Consider the following 27,687-nt stretch of genomic DNA (forward strand, 5'->3'; position numbering starts at 1 on the left):
TGGAGAAAGGGAGAAGGAAGGCAGAAGACCTATGTTAGATTTTACTCCAGAAGCCTCTCCGTGCATCCTGAGGATCAAGCCTGTCTCTGTTCTCTTTGTACCTCTTCCCCTCGCCCCCAGTGACTTGCACATAGTAGATACTCAGAAAAATGAATTTGATGGTAGAATATTGAGAGAAAAAAGCAAAAGAAGGCAGTCCCTGCCATCCAACTTCCAGCCCCTTCTAGTCAGAGCAGGGTGGACATTCATCTCTCAGTCCCAGAGCCCTGCATTCTCTTGGACGAGACTGTCATTGTGGCCACTTCCCTGCCTGACTTGTTTGGTTGGACGCTATGGAATGGGGGGAGGCAGAAGATGGAGGGGATCTGGCGCTGCTCTGTCCCAAGGATCTGAGAGCAAAGGGCCGTACTGTTCAGGGTCAAGTCCAAGGCACTCCACACCCTTCCCCTGGGCGAGGCTCTGGGGCCTGGGGCCTGGGGCCGGCTGTGAATGTTAATTGGGCACAGCTTAACTTTATGTGACTCTGTTAATGCCGCTGTAATAATCCATAGCACAGAATGTGCATCGGATGCAAGTTTACTGTGTAAGAGCTATATCGTAATCATATTAATTGAAGTTTCAGAGCAGAGGGGTTTCCCTTTCAAGCCACGTTTTACTACATTTCATTAGCACCATGTTAATAGCAGCACAATAGCAGAAACTCTGGACATTAAAACAATTTTCTGATGGCTCAACTACATTTTCTGTGCTGTTAACTCGAATGCTAGCCTGGTTAGTCAGGATTTCTCTGCTGGTTAAAGAAGCCTTCTCTCTTTGTGTCTGCAGAAATTCCTGAAGCAGCAGACAAACTCAGGTTACAACATTTAGACGAATGTTACCAAGCTAATAGTTTTTCTGGCTTCCAAAGAATCTTGGTCTAGAGGCAGGGCTGGTCCTAGGCCCAGAATGGTGCTTGCCTCACTGCCTTCTTTCCTTCCTTTCCTGACTATTCCAAAATGGATTTGAAGTGGCTTATAAAATATATACTACAACAGGGTGAAAATAAATAAGATCAGTATAAAAGGGAAGTTTGAATTCAAACAAACACTGACTCCATCACTTCCTAACTCCGTGAGCTCAGATGTGACTTTCCCTCTGAGCCGCAGTTTCCTCATCTATAAAATGGTATCAGGGTCCACTCCAGGGCTGCTGTGAAAGTTACGTGGAAGGTGCTTGGGTGGCCTGTGCAGCTGCGGGCAGAGAAGATGGAGAGGAAGCTCGGCTCGGGCAAGTCTGCAAGGTCCGCGGCAGGACCCAGCTCTATCCTCGGGGAGGCGGAGGACCACTGGGGGGCTGTGAGCAGAACAGAGAGGGCCCTGGTATGACTTACACTGTGAGAAAGGTCTCTGGTTGTGGAGAGTAGACTAAAGGGGGAAGTGGGGGGGGGGAGCCGGACCAGTGTGGAGGCTATCGTAAGAGCTGGACTAGTGAGGTGGTCACGGGTCCGTTTTGGAGCGGAAGCCAACAGCTTTTGCTGAGAGATGGGGATTCGAGAGAAAGGCAGAAGCCAAGGGTGGGTTAAGGGGTAGATGGGCATACTTAGGGCTCACCCTCCCAGGCCCCGGCGTAGCCCTGAGGCCAGCCTTTCTGCCCCCTGGTCCAGCGCTCACCCCCTCTGCCCCGCTGTCCGCTTTCTTATCCAGATGGATTCAATCTCAGCTTCTGAAGAGCGGGTCCTGAATCACACCAGACATGCAAGAGGACAGGATACAGCAGTGAAATCTCACGTGGACTGGGGGAATCCAGCTGACTAATATCATGAGCTTGTGTATTGTTTTTCATACGCTTTAAAGTGCTTTCACGTAGCTTACCATGCTTTGCTTCCCACGCCAACCCTGCACATTACAAAAAGCATTAAATTATCCTCTTTCACAGATAAGCAAACAAATCTGGAGAGGACAAGTGACACATCCAAGGGCATATACTCAGCTGTTACCATGCGAGGACCAGTGAAATCACCACATGAAAACTTTGGGTTCCTATTGAAGAAAGGTGTCAGATAAATCCAAGACATTCCGATTTCATGAAAAAAAATATTTTTGTAAAATCGAATAATAAAGTTTAAAATGTTTTAATTTAAAACATTTAAGTTTAAAATGTAATAAACGTAATTATTCCCTCACCATTTGTCTAATGATTTGGGGATAAAATGTGCTAGATAAGAAACAGAATGGAACCCATGTTTGATCTCCTCTTGTAAAACCCTATATTATACATAGATTTTCTCAGTTAATCGCAGTAAGGACCCCAAGAATAAGCACCATTATCCTCATGTTACTGTGACAGTCACGGAGGTGCTTTTGGCCCTCAAATAGCTTGTATTCTGTAGATGCCTGAATGTTGCAGTCAGTGGAGTAGCTGTCATAAAAAACAGCCGGGAAGCAGTTTGTGCCATCCATTCAGAGGGATATCACGGCAGGGCTATTTCTCCAGTAAGCCTTCTAATGTCTGCCATAAACACGGATGTCAAAACATATTACCCTCTGGGGAGGCCACAACCATCCCAAGATTGCATGATAAAATGACTGAAACAGAAAAATACAGCTCTTGGATTGACGACGGAAAGCCAGAGGTTTTCATCTCGGGCGGAGCTGTGTATCAGGTAACCTTCGGCGGCGGGAGGAAGCGGCCAGCTCTCCCGGGGGTCCCCAGGGGACCTGCAGGGGGCAGTGGGCCTGGCCTGCGGCTGGGAATCCATCCCGATTGTCAAGGCCCTGTCTTGTTAGTCAAGAAAACAGGCGATGTCACAGTAGATTATGCTCGTGCCAAAGAGAATATCCCGGCTGAAAATACATCTGAGATTGAAAAATCTTTCACCTCAGAAAATGGAGTGGTTTTGAGAAACAGCTGCTCTGGAGAGGGTCGGCAGGCAGGTGTGGATGTAAATTTTCCTCTGTTAATGACACACGGGCAGGCGGCCTTCAGTGGCCACGAGACAGGGCTTCTGGAAAGACACCCCTGACTCTGCACTCACAGAACAGTCTGGAAAGCCCCCAGTGAGAGAGAGAGTAGGCCAAGGACAAAATGTGTAAATTCAAGGGCGCAAGCCGGTTACCCTCAGATCAAATGTGGTCCACGGATGTGTTTTTCTGGTTGACTAGCTTAGTGTTTAAAAAAATATTGAAATTGTGAATTAAAAAGAAATTGCAAATAAAATCCCCAAATTTTGGCTTTTCTGGAAAGATTGGAAGATCTGGCAATTCTGGGCCCATTTTCCAACTTGAAGAGGTGGCTAAGCTGAGAAGCAGCTGCCTCCGTTTCGATGGAGAATGAGCTCTCCAGCTGCCTCTGGTCTTTAAATTTTCCGTTTATTTAAATTACCTGCCTGGCCCTGTCGGCATTCACGTTTGCAGTCCTGATTTAATGTGGGGTCCCGATCCCAAGTTCTTTAAAGGAGCCCCCAGCGCCCCTTCCTTTGGCAGTTTCTTCCTCCCGGCCCCCACTACCACCAAGGCAAACCCCTGAGGGTCAGCTTTTCTTCTCGACAGAAAAAACTTCCTCCCACCCTCCACCCCCCTCCACTCCCCACCCGCTTCCCACCCCCGCCCCGTGGTTTTATAAACAAGAATACAATTTTTAAAGTGTCCTCATAAGTAGATCAGAGATTTCCCATTTGTTTCCCTTCCTAGCTGGTCCTGAATGAGAAGGAACAGTTTCAAAATTTAAAGAGAAGCCATTTCACATTTATTTTGAAGCTGCAGATGTGGGAGAAGATCCCCCACCCCGCTTGCCCCAGTTCATTCTGCCTATTTTGTTCTTCTACTAGCAAGAAAGGGTAGAATGTTAATAATATCTCCCTGGAATGACTTTCTTCATGAATGAATTATTTCTCATTTACAAAGCTTTGGGAGATGCTTTTTTTCCTTCTATTTTTTTTGCTGTGGAAAATGATGACTGTTTTCATTGCTAGACACATCACTGTCAGAATTCATGAAGCTGATGGTCAGGGCTTCTTTCCCACGGAGTCCCTCTCCAGCAACCAGCTCAGCTTGTCGCGTCCCTGAAATAGCGGCTCTTGTCAAGGCATGTATAGGGATGTCACAGTCATGCTGGCAAATGGCATGTGACTGCTGTGGTTGTACTGCTGGCAGAATAAAGGCAGATGAAAGGCTGTGGAGGGCTGGCTCTCTCTCTCGTTTGATCCTCACGAAAACCTTTTATGAGGAGGTATGATTATCATTTTTACAGATGAAGAAACAGAAGCTCAGAGAAGTTCAGCCACTTTCTCGAGGTCACTCAGCCATGTAAATGACTGAACTGGTATTTGAATCTGACTCTGCCGACTCCCAACACTTTGATCACCAGACGGGGCTGCCTTTCCTGTGTTCTCTTGGGGATTTCACCCAGGGGTGTGGCTCACGTGAGGGATGGGGGATGATTTCTGAGGTGTGTGGGCACAGGATGGTGCCAGGGCAAAGCCAGCAGTGGCGATCTTTCGGGAGCCATGCCCACCCTTGAAAGTATCAGTGGGTTTGCGCTCCTGCAGCACCTGAAGCCTGCCTGGCACCTCCTAAATGTCACCCCATCTAAGCCTTAGAACACCCCTTTGAGAGGGGTATTGTTCACGTCCGCTTTATAAATGCAAAAATGATGCTGTGCATTAGCTCCAGAACGCTTTCATCATTCGTTTCCAAGTTTGTGCCCTTTAACAAGAGCTCCCCAATTCCCCCACCTCCACCCCTGGTGACCACTGTGTTGCCTGTTCCCATGAGTTTGGCTTTTTCAGATTCCACATAAAAGTGAAATCATACCTTGTTTGTCTTTCCCTGTCTGACTTATCTTACTAAGAACTTAGGGTGATCACCACATAAGCAAAAGAAAGCATAATTATGTGACATGATAGAGGGGTTACCTAACGCCATCGTGGTGATCACAATGCAATATATAAATGTACCAAATCAACATGTTGTACACCTGAAACTTACATGGTGTTATATGTCAACTATATCTTAATTAAAATAATCATTAAAAATTATTATTTTTGAAAAACATAAAAACTGAGGCTCACAGAGTTTTTGTGACATGCCAAGGATTGAATAACCTAGAAAGGGAATTTGAACTCAGGCCTGCCTATTTCTAAGAACCACTGTCCTTTGCTTTCTCTTTACTGAGAACTTCTGAGGGCACCTGTCCCAAAGTGAGCATTCATGTCCCTGGGGGTACATGAAATCATTTGAGGAATTCATGGACAAACCTTTTTTATTTTAATGGCATGGACTTATCATAATCTGTGCTAGAAAAAATATTTTAAAAAGAAACCAAACCTACAGTTTTATAACGATTATTGTTTAAGCTAAGGCCAAAATTACTTAAGTAGAATAAGTGAATTGATTAAAAAATTATGTAGATAACAGGAGAGGTGGTACTCAGAAATGGCAAGAATTGTCAAAACGGTTTGTGGATTTCTGAAGCTTGGAAACACCGAATAATCATCCCATGACATTAAAGAATGGGATTTCCTGTACAAACACCTACGTAGTAAGGCCATAGAGGACATGCTTGGGGGGGCGTCTCCCAGCTCGCTGTGTAATTACCTCTTCTCTGATAACTGTTCCCTCCCCACCCTAAAGCATTTTACAGTGAGAGAAGCCATGTTCATATAGCATAGCCACAACCCACAGGCCACAGTTGGTGGTTGGTCCACAGTGGCCAGTGCTAGCTGGGCCAATCAGTTGCTTCCCAACACAAACAGGCTGGTATAAGAGCTGGCAGCCTTAGTTGGAGTGCTCTGTTGAAAGGAGGCTGTAGGAATTCAGGAGCTGTTGGTAACCACCATTCTGTCTTGTGGACAAGAAAGCAGAGTTGGCCACTCTGTTGGGTGAAAAAAGAGTGGAGTAGGCATGCCAAGAGAAACAGAGATGAGATGCGGAGAGAGAGGCCCCCTTTTCCCCTACCAGTCTCCAGTCCCTGGCTCTGTGCTGTCCTCAAAACCTAGTGGGCTCTGTAAGGCACTCCTGTGTTCTTCCCATTATTTCTCCTTCTTGCCAATGACAGCTCCAGTGAGGATCGGTAACTGCACCCAGAAGAGTTGGAACCTACACAAGGTGCCCCAAGATTGGTTTGACTGCTAAGCACTCACCTTTGTCAGTGCCCTTTCCTCACCTTCATGCCCTCCCTGGGTGCCAGGAGAGGCAGCAGAGCACACACTCCACCTCCTGGCGTGGACCCTTCGAGATGAGACAGGTCTGATCTGCTTCTCAGCATGGCACTTAGAGCCAGTCAACACAGCCCCATCTGGAGGTCTGGAGATCTCCACGTGCACCTACCGTCAGTCAGGAGGTGTGGATGTCTCTGTTCCTCTGGGGGTGAAGAAGGGCAGCCTCTGTAATGAGGGGAGACAGGTCATTAAACTTCTCACAACAGCACTTCTTTGCAAAGAAAATGGTTCTGTAACTGAGCCCCCAATTGCTTGGGCTTGTTCTCCCTGGTCCTCTTCCTCAGGAAGGAACACATTTCTGGCAGAGGTACAGGATATGCCCCCAGGGAACCTGGAGCCCAATATTTTTTTTTTTAACATCTTTATTGGAGTACAATTGCTTTACAACGTTGTGTTAGTTTCTGCTGTATAACAAAGTGAATCAGCTATACGTATACATATATCCTTATATCCCTTCCCTCTCACTCCTCCCTCCCACCCTCCCTATCCCACCCCTCTAGGTGATCACAAAGCACCGAGCTGATCTCCCTGTGCTATGCAGCTGCTTCCCACTAGCTATCTATTTTACATTTGGTAGTGTATATATGTCCATGCCACTCTCTCACTTCGTCCCAGCTTACTCTTCCCCCTCCCCGTGTCCTAAAGTCCATTCTCTATGTCTGCGTCTTTATTCCTGTCCTGCCCCTAGGTTCATCAGAACCATTTTTTTTTTTTTGGATTCCATATATATGTGTTAGCATACGGTATTTGTTTTTCTCTTTCTGACTTACTTCATTCTGTATGACAGACTCTAGGTCCATCCACCTCACTACAAATAACTCAATTTCATTTCTTTTTATGGCTGAGTAATATTCCATCATATATATATGCCACATCTTCTTTATCCATTCACCTGTCGATGGACACTTAGGTTGCTTCCATGTCCTGGCTATTGTAAATAGTGCTGCAATGAACATTGTGGTACATGACTCTTCTTGAATTATGGTTTTCTCAGGGTATATGCCCAGTAGTGGGATTGCTGGGTCATAGGGTAGTTCTATTTTTAGTTCTTTAAGGAATCTCCATACTGTTCTCCATAGTGGCTGTATCAATTTACATTCCCACCAACAGTGCAAGAGGGTTCCCTTTTCTCCACACCCTTTCCGGCATTTATTGTTTGTAGATTTTTTGATGATGGCCATTCTGACTGGTGTGACGTGATACCTCATTGTAATTTTGAGTTGCATTTCTCTAATGATTAGTGATGTTGAGCATCTTTTCATGTGTTTGTTGGCAATCTGTATATCTTCTTTGGGGAAATGTCTATTTAGGTCTTCTGCCCATTTTTGGATTGGGTTGTTTGTTTTTTGATATTGAGCTGCATAAGCTGCTTGTATATTTTGGAGATTAATCCCTTGTCAGTTGTTTCGTTTGCAAATATTTTCTCTCATTCTGAGGGTTGTCTTTTTGTCTTGTTTATGGTTTCCTTTGCTGTGCAAAAGCTTTTAAGTTTCATTAGGTCCCATTTGTTTATTTTTGTTTTTATTTCCATTTCTCTAGGAGCTGGGTCAAAAAGGATCTTGCTGTGATTTATGTCATAGAGTGTTCTGCCTATGTTTTCCTCTAAGCATTTTATAGTGTCTGGCCTTACATTTAGGTCTTTAATCCATTTTGAGCTTATTTTTGTGTATGGTGTTAGGGAGTGTTCTAATTTCATTCTTTTACATGTACCTGTCCAGTTTTCCCAGCACCACTTATTGAAGAGGCTGCCTTTTCTCCATTGTATAATCTTGCCTCCTTTCTCGAAGATATGGTGACCGTATGTGCATGGGTTTATCTCTGGGCTTTCTAACCTGTTGCATTGATCTATATTTCTGTTTTTGTGCCAGTACCATACTCTCTTGATTACTGTAGCTTTGTAGTATAGTCTGAAGTCAGGGAGCCTGATCCCTCCAGCTGGAGCCCAGTCTTAAAGCATTTCTACAGCACAGGTTTTCTCTTGCCTAAAATATACTGTACATAATGCTGCTGTGCCTCCAGCTGGTCAACCTCAGTGATCCAATTCCATCTCCAATTCTTTCCACATAAACCCTCTTTTCTGGTCCAGCTGATTTTGTTAGGATGCCCTGTAGTTGACACACCTATGGAGTTCCTGGGTCTCCTTCTCTGAAATCTTCCATCACCCTGGGAGCAGATCCCTGCAGCCCTAGGTGCCCTCTTTCCCACACTTCAGCTGACTGGATTTGGAATGAATCTGGGGAGTCTCACAGAGGCTCTAGTTAGTTGCAGAGCTAGACTGGAAGGTCTTTTGGACTTGGGGGGCTGTGGGGTGAGCTGGGGTTTCCAGGGTGGACCATGTGCCAGTGCAATAAGTGAAGGTGGTCCAAGAGAATTTGGGCATGGAGTGAGCAACAGAAAAGATGCCATTTGTGCGCGATCTTGCTAGTATTCCAGGCCCTTGTTCCTATTCGTCTTGACAACCAGGCCTGTTTGTTTAACTTGAATATCAGAAAATAATCTTATAATAAGTCTTTTTTTTTTTTTAACAAGCAAATTGGATCTTAGTTTCTTTTTATTTATTTATTTATTTATTTATTTTTGGCTGTGTTGGGTCTTCGTTTCTGTGCAAGGGCTTTCTCCAGTTGCGGCGAGCGGGGGCCACTCTTCATCGCGGTGCTCGGGCCTCTCACTGTCGCGGCCTCTCTTGTTGCGGAGCACAGGTTCCAGATGCACAGGCTCAGTAGTTGTGGCTCACGGGCGTAGCTGCTCTGCTGCATGTGGGATCTTCCCAGACCGGGGCACGAACCCGTGTCCTCTGCATTGGCAGGTGGATTCCTAACCACTGCACCACCAGGGAAGCCCATAAGTCTACTTTTGATAAATTGTAATTTATGTGTAGTAAATTGCTCAAATCTTGAGTGGGTTGCTGTTTTTAGATACCGAACGGTGCATGATGAGCTATCTCCCCACATGATGTCTATTTCATTGTCCCCATTTGTTCATGCTGCCTACACTTCAGTGGTGTCCTCCTTGCTTCCCTCTGCTTTCTTGAGCCCTCCCCATCCTCCATGAAGCCTGCCTGACTCCCCTAGCCCAGAAAAGGCTCCCTGTGCTTTGAGCCTGTCTTAGTCAGTCTGGGCTGCTATAACAGAAACACCACATGACTTAAACAACAGAAATTTATTCCTCACAGTTCTGAAGTCTGGGAAGACCAAGATCAAGGGGCTGGCCAGCTTGATTCCTGGTGAGGACTCTCTTCCTGGCTTGCAGATGGCTGCCTTCTTGCTGTGTCCTCACATGGCAGAGAGAGGTCATCTCTCTCATGTCTCTTCTTGTAAGGGCACGAATCCCATTCATAAGAGCTCCACCCTCATGACCTGATTACCTCCTCAAGGCCCCACATCCAGATGCCATCACATTGGGGATTGGGTTGCAATATATGAATTTGGGGCAGGGGGGAGCACACAAATATTCAGTTCATAGCAAGCCTAAGGACACTGAAGCAGTCCAGTTAACAGTCTTGACATGAGCTTCCTCTCTGGGCCGAGCCTGTGCTGGGCACTAGGGACACAAAGCCACAGAGACACAGCCTTCCCTCTAGGCACTCACAGCAGAGGAGACAGACCTGTGAAGACACAATCGTAATGCCATATGACAAATGCTAAAATGAGAGCCTTTCCTTCTGTTGAGGGAGGCATGGGGTCCTCAGGGAAAGATGGAAAATAAGGTGATGTTGAAATTGAAGGATGAATGGAATTTTGCCAGGTGCACAAGGGGAGCAGGGCCTTCCACACTCTTAAATTGTAGTTAAGAAAAAATTATTCTGACACCTGTTAAAAGAGTAAGGAAGATTTTACTCAAGACTGTTGCAACAGGAGTATTGTAATAGGGAGAGAGATTAGGCTCAACTCTGATTACAGCAAGGTCAGGTGGGGATTTATAGCCAAGGAGCAGGGTGAAGGGGCCAGTGGATGGGAAATTGCTAAGAGGAGACACCAAGCATAGGGAGACTTGCTAAACTGACCTAGCAAAATTCTTGATAAAAGGGAGCCAAGGACTTAGACAACAAAGGTGGGGGATGAAGAATTTGATCAGATATCAAGGGCGGAGGATGACTTAGCAGGATTCTTTGCTTAGACTTGTATGGGGAGGCCAAAGACAGGATGAGGGCCCAGGTCAAGGCCTTGTGGAAAAGAGGGCTCAGAGGAGCCTGTCTCAAGTTTGGTCAAGGAGAGTCTTTGTGGTAGTCCAGGTCCTGCAACATTATCTAATTATTATGTGTGAAATGGACTTCTCTTCTGACTTGCTCCAGTCAGTTTTCTTTCAGAGGTCTAGGAAGCTCAGCATCTAGAAATCACACGCACACACACACACAATGGTAATGAAACCATCTTGGATGTGTATTGACATGTAGAAAAGGAAGGGGGAAAACCCTGTTTCCTACAGATTTCTAAAGGAGCTAGGAATTGAAGTTAACAGGCATGGAGGCAGTAGAACAAGGCTGGTAAGTAAAGAAACCCACATGTAGGAATGGCCCCGCTTTAGGATCAAGGTGCTGAGGCAAAGTTGGGCTTCTCTAATTTTGCAGAAAGTAGGAAGCAGGCCTGATTTATTTCTTGAGGTGCTATAGACTGGGCTCCATCCCTATCTCAGCCATCTCTATGGCCCCTCAGTGCTTTGCACAGACTAGTGTCTCAGTTAGCTTCTGTTATATCAAATGAAATTTGATTAGAAGCCACTGCTTAGTTACCCTAGTCACAGATCATAGCATGATATTGTCAGGACCAAAAGTAAATTGAATGATGGACCAAAAATACATTGTAGGTATTAAAAGGAATTCAGAACAGCCTACCCTTCTTTTCAAATATCTTTTCTCCCCTTCTTTTTTCTTGACAAGAGTTTTGAAATAATGAGTGCCAGTAGGTGATACATGAGTGCCCTTTATTTCTTACAGCAATGAAAAATGTAAGGAGCTTGGCTGAAGAATCCCATCTTTATTGTCATCTACCCTTGGTGGATATGTGAATTGGTACAGCCTTCAGGGAGTAGATTTGACAGTATCTATCAAAATCGCACAGCACCTTTCCTTCCATCCAGCAATCCTTACTCTAAGCTTTCTGTTCCCATTATCCATGGCTGTGCAACAAAGCACCCAAGAACTTAGTGGCTTGAAACAACCATTTATTATTACTGCTCGCACTTATTTATGTTGACCAGGCTCACTTAGGGTTAAGTGAGAAGCTCACTTAGCGTTTCTCATGTGGTTGTAGTCAGATGGAGGCTGACGTTGCAGTCATCTGAAGGCTCACCTGGGCTGGACATCCAGGACAGGGCACCCCTGTGGCTGGGAGTTGAGAGCGCCAGTGGAGCTGTTGCCTGGATTACTTCACATCGCCTCTTCATGTGAATTCGTTTTTCATAGCGTGGTGGCTGGATCTCAAGAGGGAATGTGTCATGAGTAAGTGTTCCAAAAGACAAAAAATGGAAGATTCCAGGTCAGTTAAGGGCAGTGCCCAGAACTGGCCCAGTGTCGCTTCTGCAGGATTCTACTGGTCACAGCAGTTACTGGGTCCACCCTCTCACCAAGGGTCCATATGCCCTCTACTCCCTTAACATATTCTATGAAATGTTTTCCCACAATTCTCTTTCTTGTTTTATAAAATATCAGAACTCTTTTACATACAAAGCTTTTCCAGTTAGGGTTCTTCAACTCTAAGCAATAGAAACTGAGTGTAAGCAGTAGAGAACTTACTGGATGAGGAGTGGCTGAGGAACCGGGCTTGGAGCAGGAAGGAAGTGCTGAGCGGTCCCTCCCGGGTTCTGCTGCCGGAGCGAACCAACTCTGTGATTGACTCCGCTCTTGCTCCTCAACTCAGGAGGCAACATCCCACGAGAGAGATGCTGGTTGGCCGAGGGTAGGTCAGGAGCCCAACCCTGGTCTTTGGGGAGTGGAGAAGGAGCTTCTGGGAATTCCTACAGCTTCCATGGTGGAGGGCAGGTGCCGAGATTTCCATTCCAGCATGACTTAACCCAGTGGGGGAAGACAATATCCCAAAAGGGACAACAGATACGGGATTAACATGCAATAATGGACATCCTTCCCACTGGGTTTGCTTTCTAATGCCTCCTCCTGATGTTACACACAACCAGATATGAATCTGGGTTGCAGTTCAAGGAGGATGGACTTTGGAGCCAGACATGGACAATCACTTAATCTTTCCTGGACTCAGTTTCCTGATCTGTAAAATGGAGGTAAATGGTGCCTAATTTTCAGGGTATTTGTGAAAATTAGAGAAGACCTGTGTAAAGTGCTTTGCGTGGTCTCTGGCCCACAGTAGACCCTTAATAAGTGGCAGCCATTGCATCATTCTTCAAGACGGAGCAGCCATGGACCTGCTCCTCTCCCTCCCACCACCTCCTTGGGACCTCCATCCTTCTTCCATGATTGGTGATGAACTCACTACCTATCCAGGTCGTCGTGTGAACTAGGTGTGAACTGTGGGACCTTAGAACACCCTGGGAAGGGAGCATAGCTGACAGGGAACCCCCTGCCTTCCCCAGGAGAGTGGTATTGTCTGCACGCATAGTTTTGGAAGGAGGAGCTCACGCCTTGGATCCACATGACAACATGTTTGAGCCCAGATGCTCTCACAGCTGCTACTCCCTCCCAGGAAGCCAGGCACACTATGTGCTATTTAAAGCTATGATTCCATGGGCAGTTACATCCCTCCTCTTTCATTCCTGGGCTTTTCTGTTCTTTAAGGAGACCTTTGTTCTTTTTTCTTCTGTCGCTCTAGGAGTAACGGGATGAGTTCATGACTGCTGTCACCCTCAGAATTGCCTGGCTTTGAGATTGTATTCAGAATCCTTCAATGGTGCTTTAATGTCAGGTGCAAAATGAAGACTTTCCTGAGTCTTTACAACATGCTTGAAGGGACAAAGTGGTCTTGTCATAGGCTGTTGCGATGCTCTCAGAGCTTTGCCACAATTCATCTTGTAACAGATGGACTCTTCATTAGGTGTGTACATTGCATCCACCTGGGAATTCACTGTCTTTGGTTGCGAGAGATTTGATTTCAGCTGCAGATAATTACTCCCTTTCTTGTCTTGACCCTTAGTTAATAGATTATCAACAAATTCAAATTCTTCTGTCTTCTCTTCTGCTGGATTGGAATGCGAGAAATAGGTTGGATGAAATCAGCTTTCTTTCAAACGGCTTGGCTTGGACTCAAATATCAAGACCAAGGTTATCAGTGTTTGGCGGGGAGTGCAACATGGGGCTTCTGTCATTCATATCCATGGAAATTACCGATGACAGCAGGTTCCATTTCTATTGCTCTTGGCATCACTCCCCTGCAAAGCACAGGTGAGGGCCCCAATGACCTCCATGTGAAATCATCCTTAAAACCCTCCCTTCCTTGTCCTGGTTTTTTTCCTACCACTCTGACCATTATGTCTGTCTTGTTTTTACAGGTTTCTCTTGGCTATTAAATATTTGAGGAAACTCAGGCTTAGTCCAATTTCTTTTCTGTTCTCATTCTTTAATCTCTTCTTGTGAATATCCTCAGTGCCCATGTCTTCAGTTACCTCCTATGGGCATTTTGAAAAGCCTAAACCTAACCTCTGAATCTCAAACCCATACACCCAACTGCCTTCCTGACATTTCCATGTGGATGTGTCAGAGGCTCCTCAAACTCAGCCTGCTAACGTCTGAACACAGTATTTCCCCTCAGAAGCTTGTCTTCTGAGATTTCCATCTCCACAGATGGTGGCCCCATCTACCAACCTTCAAAAACCCAGGTGTCTTCCTTGCCATGTCTTTCTCCCACCCTCTCCTATCCACTCTATCATTAATCACTGCAATTGTATCTCTTGAATATCCCACATTGCTCGGCCCGTTTACACCCCACCAGCAGCACCTTAGCCCATGTCATCTTTCTGGCTGAGATTACTGTGCTTGGCCCCAGTCTGTTTCCCATGTCATAAACTTTCCAAAACATAAATCGTATTACGTTACACTGTGCCTAAAAGCCTTCAGGGCTTTCCAATTGATTTTAAGATAAGAACCCAAATCCTTAACATGTCCACAAGGCCACGCTTGCCTGACCCCAATCCAGCCTTCCACACCTCCCACCTGTCTTCCCTCTGCCTGTGTCTGTCTCTGCGACAGTCACGGCAAGGCTTTCTCACATGCTGTTTGCTCTACATTCCACACCCTTTCCCTGTATTTTATTTTATTATTATTATTATTTTATAAATTTTTTTTTTTTTCAGATGTGTTGGGTCTTTGTTGCTGGAGGTGGGCTTTCTCTAGTTGCGACAAACGGGGGCTACTCTTCATTGCAGTGTGCGGGCTTCTCATTGCCATGGCTTATCTTGTTGCGGAGCACGAGCTCTAGAGCACAGGCTCAGTAGTTGTGGCACACGGGCTTAGTTGCTCCACGGCACGTGGGATCTTCCCGGATAAGGGCTCGAACCTGTGTCCCCTGCATTGGCAGGCGGATTCTCAACCACTGCGCCACCAGGGAAGCCCCCTTCTCTGTATTTTAGATAACATTTACTCTGGTTCAGATTTCTGCTCAATTATCAGCCCCTTGAGGAAGGCTTTCCCTTACCTCCCAGACAGGTCAAGTCCCTCTCGTGAACACTCTCAGAGCACCCCGTGCCTCTCGATCACAGCACTTATTATAATGGATCTGTGCGGCTCTCTGATTACTTGGCTCTATTCCATGAGAGCAAGGGCTGTATCTCTTTTTGCTCATCATTATGTTGCAGCCCCTAGTACAGTGACCACACGCATAGTAGGTGCTCATTAAATATTTTTTAATGAATAAATAACTGGTGAAGTTGAGATGAAACTCATGCCATTCAAGAATTAGACAAGATAAGTCTCCATGGGACCTCAGATTCTGGATAGAAGAAGAAAGAAGAGAATTATTCACAAAGTCTGGTTTGGGTCTGGGGGACACTGTGGTCTCTGCTTTTATCATGAAGTCTGTGTTGTACACCCAGGGTCAGTCTATGCCCAGTGGGGTTTCTTCAGTTGTACAGGCTGGGTTTGTGATGGGAAGGAATGTGCTATCAGAGTAGAGTTCTGTCTGAAGGACTACTCTGTTAGTTGCTAAATGTTTAGTTCTACTGTGTCCCATTCCTGTGCTCACTGAATTCGAGGAACTCAGCCTAGCAGGAGGGCCAGGACAAATCAACATGAAATCCGAGTGGTGAAGCCCAGGGTGATAGACCAGGTTTAGAATCAGCTCTTCCATTTCCCAAATGTGAGACCCCCAACACGTTCCTTAACCCCTCTGAGCCCAGGTGTCTTCATCTGTAAAGTGAGGATCGCAAAATCAAGGTGGGTTTGAGGATTCAAGGAGTTAATACTGGTGGGGTGGGTGCAGTGCGCAGTGAGCAAGGGTGTGCTGTAGTTACAAGGACTGACTGGGGCAGTGTGACTTCCGGGAAGAGGGGCAGGAGGGGGTGGGGGGATGGGGTCACAGAGGAAGGGACCTGGGCTGGGCTTTGGGATATGGGGTGGGTTAGGATGGGGAAGAAGAGGGACAAGAGGAAGAGGAGAGAGGTGGGATTTGGTGAGAAAAGGAACAGAGGCAGGAAGGGAGTTTGCTCTGAGGGAGAGGGGAATAGCATTGAGGTCTAGTGAACAGACCCACAGGGGCTTAGATTTTGTTGCATGGTGAGCCTGGGTAGGTCTGTTAGCAGAGGAGGATCTGAATATTTCTTATGACATATCCCTTTATTAAAAATAAAAAAGTAAGTAATATTTACCATGTGGAGTTTGACCTTGGGTTTGTTAGGTATTTTTATAATGCAAACAGAATTGTAAATTGCCTGGGCTCTGTGCTAAGTAAGTATTTCAGCCCTTGATTTTATAAGTAAAAGAGAAGAAAGCACACAGGCATTGGTGTCGAACTATGTCATGATGACACGACATTTACTGTCTCTCAACCTCAGTTTTCACACCTTTGAAATGGAATTAAAATGCCACCTAGTAATGATAAATAGCTTCTATGTGCCTGGCACTGAAGTGTGTTAAGTAAGGTATGCATTGCTTGAACATCGTGCTATGTGCTTTACATGAATTTGTTACTCATGACAACGCACTGAGGTAAGATTATTATCATCCACATCTTCCCTGGGAGGCACAGAGAGGTTTAGTACATCAGCCAGGCAGACTCCAGAGCTCAGTCTCTGACCTAGGATTCTGGACTATCCTAATTACCACCTCACAGGGTTGCACCAGGAACGTGTGGGCTAGTGTATGGAAAATACCACCTAGTCCACTGCCTGGTTTGTAGTAAGCACTCAACACATGTTAGTTCTCTCACATTTGATTATATTTAGCTCAGTAATTTATCACACTGTTCCTTATTTGTTTCAGGTGTTTCTCTTTTCATCCAATAACATTGGTAATAAATTTCTTAAAGAAGGACATTACAGCTTGTGTTTCTTTTGTAGTTTTCACAGTGCACCTAGAGGTTCTCAATAGAAATTTCTTAAAATGAAAATGAACTGAATAAATGCCTACTGGTTGAATAAATGAGGATTCAATAACAAAAGCAAATGTAGAATATGACTGATTGGCTTTTATGTCCTCTTATTTATTTTAGTCTACCAAATTCTAAAAGAAGATTTGAGGATGATTGTAAAAATGTGAAAGTTTCAACAGGATTAAAGAAAGAAGTGAGAAAATTGGAGTGAGAGGGAAATAAAATTAAACCAGGGGTGTTTCATTTCTTTGTCATTTTTGGATAGAAATTTGTCAGAAAATAGCCAAGATGAAACTCAGAAAATTTTCCAAGAACTGAAATTATTCCTGTAGAATGTTCCCTGGACTCTGATGAAACACAGCTCAAATCTCAAAGGGAGAAGGAGTTATAGTTTGAAAACTGGGGAATGTGGGACTCTTTCTGGTCTGGCTCCTAGGAAAATACCAGGTTTTCCTTAAGACCAATGCACTCGGACCTCTCTTTTAAAAAGGTAGTTTTCTCAAAGGTAGAGAGAATCGTGTCCCACTGGCTTACATTATCCCATCAAACCTCCCTCATTTCTTTTTTATAAATTTATTTTTTTATTGAAGTATAGTTGAATTACAGTGTTGTGTTAATTTCTGCTGTACAGCAAAGTGATACAGTTATACATATATATATATACATTCTTTTTCATATTCTTTTCCATTATGGTTTATCACAGCATATTGAATATAGTTCCCTGTGCTATACAGTAGCACCTTGGTTTATATCCATTCTATATATAATAGTTTGCATCTGCTAATCCCAAACTCCCAATCCATCCCTCCCCCATTCCCCATCCAACCTGGCAACCACAAGTCTGTTCTCTATGTCTGTGAGTCTGTTTTTTTGTTTCATAGATAACTTCATTTGTGTCGTATTTTAGATTCCACATGTAAGTAATATCATATGGTATTTGTCTTTCTCTTTCTGACTTACTTCACTTAGTGTGATAATCTCTAGGTCCATCCATGTTGCTGCAAATGGCATTATTTTATTCTTTCTATGGCTGAGTAATATTCCATTGTATGTATGTACCACATCTTCTTTATCCATTCATCTGTTGATGGACATTTACATTGTTTCCGTGTCTTGGCTACTGTGACTAATGCTGCTATGAACATGGGGGTGCATGTATCTTTTTGAATTATAGCTTTGTTCATATATATGCCCAGGAGTGGGATGGCATCTCTATTTTTAGTTTTTTCCATTGCGGCTGCACCAATTGACATTCCCACCAACAGTGTAGGAAACCTCCCTCATTTCTATTTCTACCTGATCTCCAAGATCTATCAACATGTGTCCAGAAGTCTTGGAAGAAGCTTATAATCCCCCCTTCTCTCCTGGATTTAGAATCTATTAAGAATAGACACAATAGGGTCTGTGGAAACCAAGGATGGTCGAATAAGGTTAAAATTTTGCCTCTGAGGCTACCTATCCCTCACACCTCACTTGGCCTTTTCATATAGAAATTTCTCCCCATCAGTGGTTCTCAGTCCTGGCTGCGCATTAGAATCACCTGGTAGCTTTAAAAAATTACCAGTGCCTGCACACCACCTGTGGAGCATCTGATTTAATTGATCTGGGAGGGGCCGTGCATCATTATCTTCTAAGCTCCTAAGATGAGTCTAATGTGCAGCTTAGTGTTGAGAACTGTTTAGCGTGGATCAGAATCCCCTGCAGGGCTTGTTCCAACACAGATTGCTGGACCCCACCCCAGAGCTTCTGATCCAGAAGGTGGATGAGAAACAAACTTGTAGGTGATGCTGGTGCTGTTGATGCTGGGACCACACACCGAGAACCACTGCTCTAAACCAACAATTTAGCCAGACGACCTCAATGTTCACAAAAGTTCCATTATAGTGAAAATGTTTATTGTTATAGAGGTAACTTTGTGTGTTTTTCTTTTTGACTTATTGAACAAATAATACCAGAAAAAGAAAAATGGGAATGGAACACAGTCCTACAAACTTTACACATATACCATCGTATTGCGTAACAGCAGCAGCTGTAACTAGCATTTATTGTGCGCTTCCTATGTCTCAGGCATGAGCTGAAACTTGAAGGGCATTCTCGCCTTCCATCCTCATGACAACCCTACGAAGTAGCTACTTTACTATCCCATTTTACAGTTGTAAAGTTTGCAACCCAAAGAGATTATAATGGATATTTTACACACTTGTAACCAGAGCATAAAGTCAGCTTCTTAGTACAATGGAATATTTTCCATATGCTCCCATTGTATTCCCATGGTATATCACGTTTTTTTTCTCATCGGACATTTAGATAACTTCTGTTTTTCACAATTATAGTTAACACAGCAATGATCAATTTCATTTTGTGCTTGTCTTAAATTATCTTTTTAGAATAGAGCCTCAATCAGTCAAAAGGTAAAATCACCTAACTTTGCTTACAATGCACCAGAACAGAAAACATTTTTTTAAACCAAATATTTTACAACTTTTTAAAACCAAATCGTTATCTGAGTTTATTTATTTTAAATTTTATTGAAGTATAGTTGATTTACAATGTTGTGTTAATTTCTGCTGTACAGAAAATGACTCAGTCATATATATATATATGCTGAGGACAGGGAGTTATGAGAAGGTCTGTGGAAGGGACAGGCAGAGCTCCCAGATCTCCACTCCTACTGCCAAGAAACAGACAGTAATGCTCCCCCAAAATGGAATAGATAGCCTCCAGATTCAGGGACACCAGGCACAGATGAGGCAAGGTGTGCCAGGCCAGACCCAGGGGATTGGGTGCAGGTCTGCATCTTGAACAGGGAGACCTCCAGCCCCTTGGCCAGGTGAAATCAAGTCATTATGGTTCCCTAACTGACTCAGCAGTGAGTCAAAATTTATGAGTTTAATATTGAAAATACTTCGTATGGGTTTATTCAAAAGTTGTGCTATAATCATATTAGAAGGTTGAGTTGAAGAGAGGTAAGATATGAGAGAGCCTTATCTATTTACTTTAAAAGGAAATTGTATTCAATATGGAAATATCTGGAAGTATGGAAGTAAATAAAGAGTACACAGCTAAAATTGTTAAAAGGGGTTGCCTCTAGGAAGGGGTATAAGGGAGGGGGTGTTATATGTGTGGGGACTGCTGTTTTTTCTTATAAGCTTGTAAGCACTAATTGACTTTTTAATGATGTGAGTGTATTTCTTTGATAAATTAAAATTCAAGGAAAAGGGGAAACTTGCTCGGGCACTGTTTACTACTTGATTTCTGTACGTAATGAGTTGGATTTCCATAAATGGATTTTGTTCAAGCCGGCCACTCATGGAGATTGCAGGTCGTAAATAAGAATTAATGATATTGGGGAGATAATTAATTGGTCTGTCACCAAAGAGAGAACTCTTCTCTCGATTCCTAAGAGAGGAGTCTAGGTTCCAGCTTACAGAGTTAGGATCTCTACTGTGGGCTTCATTCTGACCAAAATTCTAAGAGAAACCCTGTACTACTCTACACTTTGCCATTCAGTCTAGCTGATGAGTCACCCATACTGTGGGTGAGAGTCTAACTAACCATCATTCCAGCTAGGAAAATGCTCCGTGCTGTCTCTCTGTTGCCATAGAAACAGTGCAGCTCAAGTCTCTCTGTTGCTTTGGTAACCCACCCCCCCACCCCCACCCCCGTTTCCTCACATCATTACCTCGGGGGTATTTTGCTGCCAAGATAATGGTCTCTATTGTGGAATGAATGTTAATGGGGCAGCAATCTACCCCAGCCTAACCCAGCCCCCCTCTGCAGCTCCACATTTGAAGGCCTTGTCTAAGGGGTGTCTCAATGAGATGATGATAGACGCTCAAATCAGATGGAGAGGGGCTGTAGTGGTTGCTGTGGTAGGGGTTCCTTGTGATGCGGAAACAAGGGGTCAGCTCCTCATCTTGAAAAGGGAGGAAGGGAGAGGTCATCCGTTAGAGGGACCAGCTGTTTTCAGGCCCCTAAAGCCAGTGCTCTCGAGCAATAAATGATAATGATCATAAATGAAGCTTGCTAGATGATGAATATATTCTAGGCACTGGGTTAAGTACTTCATGCCCACTGAATCCCTATTCTACAGAAGAAGAAAAAGGTAAGAAACCTATTCAATATCACACACAGACTTCTGATTTGATTCAAACTCAAATCTTAAACCCTGCACTATAGTGCCGCTCGAGACCAGGGAAAACAAGAGGAGCACCAGAGAGTGTCCTTGCGCCAAAAGATCTTACTCTTCAACTGGAAAAAGAAATCTAACACAAAGGGAAAAAAATGAGAGAGAAGTCTTAAGGGGTGTGGTGAAGTGTGAAGTTCAGGTGCCATGTTCACCAAGAGGGTTGAGAAGGCACAGAAGTCATAACAGATTTTCCACAGGGAAAAAGAAGAGGGAGTGTCCTGCAGGTACCGTGAGAGATCCAGGAGACAAACCTTATACGGCGAGACTTGGGGTCAACGTCAGGCTCGGGCCCAGAGCAGGCGTTTAGCCCAAGTCAGCTTCAGGTGATGGCAGCCTTTTAGTTGCTCAAAAAAGGGAAATCTTTCACTCCTCTCCTCGTTCCCATGTCCTCAAGCCTTATGAGATTCAAATTTCCTTGATACTGCCTGACTCTTTTACTTAGAAATACAAAAAAATATTGGCGTTTCATATAAAATTGTTTTAAATGTTATGGCTCTCAGTTTCACAATCCAATAATTCTATTTGTTTTCCAAGTAAAGTTTTTTAGCCACCTCAAGTTCTCATGGGTTTAAGTGGAGTATAAATCTTCAGAAATAGAATTTTTATGGTGTCTTGATTTTTTTATCAGAATTATAATGCTTAGACATGTCCTTGTGTATCCTCTAATTTGCCTACACTCTCCTCCTTTTAATACTCCAAGGCATGACAGTCACAGACAGCAGGCTGGAGGGACCATGTGGAGTTATAATGGAGACACTGAATTCTCCAAGGGGAACTCAAGGGTGAAGCGCCCTGACGGCCCCATCTGTGGGGTCTTTTTAAGCCTAAAGCAGTGGTTCTCAGTTATGAGCTCTCTCTAGTCACTGAAAAGAACATAAAAAATGCTCAACTGTCAAAGTCAAATGAATATAAACTTGCTTTTTCTTTTTGTAACATATACGTATGTTGTTAGGAAATATTAAAGGGAACTGAAGGCAAAGGTTTCTCTGAGCACAGTATCAATTGTTGGTTAAGATGGTGGCTCATGAGTGAGACTGTTAGATTTAAGTCCAGCTCAGCTTCTCTGTCTTCTTCTCTTTCTCCCTTTCCCAGTAGCTCTCCTCTCTCCCAATAGCTGTGTGACCTTGTACAAGTCACTTCATTTTCTTAAGCCTCAGTTTCCTCATCTGCAAAATTGGAAAAATAATGATAGTTCATTTTTATGCAGATTAAATGAGGCTTTGCATGTAAAGAGTTTATCATGATCCCTGGCACATAATGCTTAGCAGATATTAACAGCTTTTACTCTAGGAAAAAGAAATCCACCAGGTGTTTAAGATCTTCAGAAAAACTCCTCTCCCTTAAGGTTTGGCTTCTTTCTGGCAGTCTAGCCTGTTTCAGCATGTGAATTTTGGCATATGGTATTATATTCCAATATACTTACCAACTATTCCTGCAGTTTCTCTTCTAGGCTCCTACCTGGATTTGACAGTTCAGACTCTGATGTCTTAAGCTTCTGACCTTGTGTAGTGGTATCCACCCACTACCACACTCTACATCTTGATTTCTATGGTTCTGCTTCTGGACTCAGGATTAGATCTTGAATCTTAGTTGCTCCCTTGCTCAGCATTAAATTTCCGATATCCTTGATGGTGAACTGTATCTCAGATTATAATTAACACAATCATGGAGGGGTTTTGGGCCCTTGTAAGAAGAAATCAGATGTCTTGGCATCAGGTGAATTGATAATTACTGCCCCAGAATGCAGAGGAAATTTTATTAATCAACTACGGAGAGTCTGGTGTCAAGGCCTAGAATTTAGGAAGTTTCTAGCAAGAGTGTACAGCTAGTCTTGATTAGCTTTGTCTGAATAACCATCTTCTCATCTATGGAAAGGCTTTATCATTAAAAGAGCATTTGGCCTCGTGCTGTGAGGAAAAAAGGGGGACCCCCACTGCCACCAGAGCAACTGAGTCAATTTTGGTGGTGTGATGGTAGTAGTGACTCAATATGCTCCTATTCCCAATAATTTATGGTTTGCAAAATAGAGAAAGCTTACATACTGCCCTCCATAAGCTGACGAAATTGTTGGGGATGGGCAAACAGAGTCATACACTTACATAGAGGATAGGTATACAATATATGTATATGTGTATGTGTATGTGTGTGTATAACAAACTCTAATGGCTACAGAGTTTGAAGAATACTTACTGAAATGTGGCAGAGCTGAACCACAGTGGTTTGGGGGGTGGGGTAGTATTCAAGGTAATTATTTATGTTTGGTATTTGAGAGCCATCAAAATATAGTGGATGTCAACTTCGAGAGGTCCACCCAGTTCCACATCAACCCTTTGCTGTGTGAACCTTTTTTTCTATGTAATGTATAAATCTACTGTATTTGGATAAAAACAAATAATGAATATGACATTGATTGGAAACATGTAATTGTCATAGAGTCAATGGTTCAGTAACTATTGTGAGTCTATGTCTTGCATTTCAATACATCTAGCTGCTCTTTTTACATGGGAATTCATAATTTTATTAATGGAAAGTTTACTGAGTCTGCCATGTGCACAGAGTGGTGCCAGGTGCTGGGCAGGTGTGACTGGTGGGCAGTGACTCTCTTTCAGCTCTTCCGAGTGGGCACAGTGTAGGCCCAAATGGTTTCACCTGGGCACTGAGACAGCCCCTAACTAATTTCATGCCTTTCTCTCATGCTTCCCTCAATCCCTTGTCCATGCAGGAGCCAGAAGGACAGTTTTCTCTAAAATATAATATTTGATACATTATATGTATATTACATATATATGTTTATGTGTGTGTATATATATATATATATATATATATATATGGTAAAGCATAATCAAATGGATACTCAAAACCAACCGTCCCCCTTAGAACACAACCTGGTAACTACCTATGTGTCCCCTATCCCACACTTTTTCCTCTTCCCAGAGGTTAACCACCATCCTGAATGTCATGTTTATAGTTCCCTTTAAAAAATATTCTTTCATCCCGCCTATATCCTCAAATAATGTATTGCTTAGTTTTGTTTGTTTTTGAGCTTTGTAAAAATGGTATCTCATGCTTCCATGGTGGTGCAGTGGTTAAGAATCTGCCTGCCAATGCAGGGAACACGGGCTCGACTCCTGGTCTCGGGAGATCCCACATGCCACGGAACAAATACGCCCGTGCACCACAACTACTGAGCCTGCGCTCTAGAGCCCGTGAGCCACAACTGCTGAGCCCACACGCCTAGAGCCCGTGCTCTGCAACGAGAAGCCCGTGCACCACAACGAAGAGTAGCCCCTGCTCGCTGCAACTAGAGAAAGCCCGCGCAGCAACGAAGACCCAATGCAGCCAAAAATAAAAATAAATTTATAAAAAAAAAAAAATTGGTGTCTCACAGTATCTTTTTAAGATGCTCCATGTTGTTGCAAGTAGTGTTTGTTCTTTCATTTTTACCTCTGTATACCCAGCGTGATCTTAAAAAATATATCAAATCATATCACTCTCCAACTAAAATACTTCAGTGGCCTCCCATTGAATTTAAGGGAAATCCCAGACGTCTTACCTCCAATACAAGTCCGTCCATGATTTATTCAGAGTCCTGAGGTCCTCAGGCAGCCGCCTCCTCTGTTCTAGGGATCTGCTTCTCCATACCAGTCTTGGTCTACTGTTGCCTGTGAATTTCAGAATGTGCTCTCTCCTACCCTCTCCTGCTCCCTCGCTCCTGTTCCTAACTGGCCTTGGTAATTCGGAGGCCCCCTCGCACCTCTCCAGGCTCTGCTGGCCCCACTCTTACACGTGTCTTATGTTCCAGCCACACTGCCCTTTCTTTCCAGTTCCTATATGCCCATCTGAGGGCCTTTGCACAGAATGTACCTTCCACCTGGAATGCTACTGTTCCTTATTCTTGATCTTCTAAAGCTAGGATGACCCTGACTCTGGCCAGCTGACTAGATCAAGTGGCTCTGTTCAAATCTCTCATCCTGCCCTGTTCATTCTCTTCATTGTACTTAATGAAATGTGAACTTTAATTATACTTATTCATTTCTGTGATTATTTAGTTACTGTTCATTCTCCTTCTGGAAATTCAATGAGGCCAAACACTGTCTTTCTTTTTTTTTTTTTAACATCTTTATTGGAGTATAATTGCTTTACAATGATGTGTTAGTTTCTGCTTTATAACAAAGTGAATCATCTATACATATACATATATCCCCATTTCAAGCACTATCTTTCTTATTCACCACTGTATCCCTAGAACCTGGAATAGTATTGGCAAAAAGTAGATACTTAGAAAATATTCGTTGACTGAATACATGCTTGAATGCATAAAAGAAATAAAGAATAAACTTATTTTTAAAAACCTGGATGGGACCAGCATTTGTTTACAAGGCCCATTGCTACAGGCAGCCTCATCTCAGCCTCACTCTGTCTGTCTCCAAAGAGCTTTGACTTTCTTGTACCCCCACCTTCAAATTCCAGATAGCTGCATTTCTGTCTGTTGTTGGAGTCCTGTATCCCTGGAAGCCCACAGTTATGCAGTTAAAGTTGTGCTGCAGGAAATCCTTGATACAAATCCCCAAGCCCTGGAGCGCAATAGCTGCCCTTGCCTTCCCAAGTGTAGACCTTGAATTGGTCTTCTCTCTCTAAAGTTCCAACCCTCCCTTTATATTTGTGTTTTTCCCGACTTGGAAAAAGAGCGTGGTAAATATGAGTATGCTGAGGGTTAATTTGGCAGAGTGTCTTGCCGGAGCCTGAAATGACATTTTTGCTTTGACCTGTCAAGTCCTTGTGACTTTCCAGAAATGGATGTGGGTAATGACTTGCCATTATGAGTAATTAGCATTTGCGGAAGTCTGAGAAGGCCTGCCCTTTCTTTTTTAACTTTGGAAACTTTACTACCCTTTTGACACATCTAGTGAAGTCACACATTTGGCAAGGGTGAGATAAAATCATGGAAATAAAGGTTATTCATCAATGCCTATAATTAACCCTTCACTCTCCTGAAATAAAGTTGTTTACATTTCTAGATGTAGTAGACACATCTTCCAGACTGGACCAGATTTCCATTAAACACTTCAAATTAAAGTTAGCATTTATAAGTTGATATTTGGAAGGACAGAAGAGAGCCATAGTTGTATTTTCTTATCCAGTGTGTTTGACCACACACCAGGGAGTCTTTGACTGCTTACTGATCTTAGATATGCCGGTTGATTTATGAGATGATGGAATCAGAATGAATCTTAGACTTTGACTAGTCCAGCCCTCTCATGGTACAGATGAAGAAACCCAGGCTGCCCCAAAAGATAAAGTGACTTTGTTTTTAGTACTTATAGTTTGGAGATTGAAGTAGATGACCTTTAAAGTTCTTTCCAAATGTATGACATACAGAACAAAATGTTTTAAAGTTTCAGCACTCATAGGGATTTTCTGGGCTCGCAATAGTATTGACCTTATTTAGTTCTATGAAGACAAATTCTGGCATGTTCACAAATGGATCATCTCAGTTTACACATCATAAGTATCTTATCTGTTCTGTTATCAGGGCTGCGTTGTGCTGGAGGCTCAGTCAAGCGCCTGGAAACTGAACCGTGGAAAACAAAGGGTGCTGCTCGGTGCTTTATGAACTAGAGAGATACGGGCCATAAACACATTCATGGACTCTCACAGCCATCCGGGAAGCCATGAAGGCAGGACATTGCTACTCTCTGTCTTACCAAAGTCACTAAACCGTAAATTGGAGTGAGGAAAGTGTGGGAAATAGCAAACCTGATCTTGATGTCCCTTTGACTAACCCAAGCTTGCTGCTTGCGAGTTAGAATAACAATATCATAAGATGATCCGGTGTGTGTACAATGCACTTGGCTTCCGAAAAAAAAAAATCTGTGTGGCTTCAGAACTCCCCCCTCCCTCCCTTCCTCCCTCCTCCCCCTCCTCCTTTTCTTCCTCCTTATTCCTCATTCACTCTTTCCTTTCTTCCATTCATCGTTCCTTACCTTTTTTCTCTCCCTCCCTCCTGCTTTTTTGTTTCCCCATCCTCTCTTTTTTCCATCTTTTCTTTTTCCTTCCTGATATTATGCTGGGCTTCCTTTCCCTTTGGCTCCCAACCTAGATTTTCCTGTTTTAATGAAGAGTGCTGATAGAGTCTAGGGGTTTTCAGAGTGGAGTGATTGCAAGAGCTTCCATTGCTAGGCAGAATCAGAAATTCTAGTTCTAATATTTAGTGTATTACAATATGAAAAGTTAGGTCTTACTAATGTATCATTATATTTTTATTGATAGTGGTACAAGATCAAAGAAGTTTGGATTTCTTAGGTTTGATCAGAGCAATAGGGGCATGTAGAGTAAAGAAAAATTAGAGTTCTGGTCCCAGATCTCAGCACCTTGCTCTGTGATCTTCACCAAGATGCTCAATTTCATTATTGCAGGTTTCATGCCACCTTTATTTGCTAGACGGGAGTGGGAATACATCAAGAGTTTAACTCTCTTCTTGTAATATGGCTTGTCGCTTTTCTCCAGCTGCCAGGTAAGCTATGGCTTTATGAAACCTTCCTTCTCAGCATATTGTAGAAGTTGGTCTTCACCCCAGGCACCATGTAGTGGTGCAGGGCTAGGACAAGCTTTTCCTATAGGAATACAGTGAGTGGTGTGTGTGTGTGTGTGTGTGTGTGTGTGTGTGTGTGTGTGTGTGTGTGTGTCACTAATGCAGAGTTGGGCCTGTCTTCATACATTTGGTAAACGTTTAGTGACTGTCTCTGGGTAAGGTACCGTGAGCCAGGGACTTGGGCTGCAGAGATGAATCGGAATGGGTTCCACTGTCTGGCTGCAGA

The sequence above is a fragment of the Balaenoptera ricei genome, chromosome 19 (genome assembly GCF_028023285.1).
Source record: "Balaenoptera ricei isolate mBalRic1 chromosome 19, mBalRic1.hap2, whole genome shotgun sequence".
Classification (NCBI taxonomy): domain Eukaryota; kingdom Metazoa; phylum Chordata; class Mammalia; order Artiodactyla; family Balaenopteridae; genus Balaenoptera; species Balaenoptera ricei.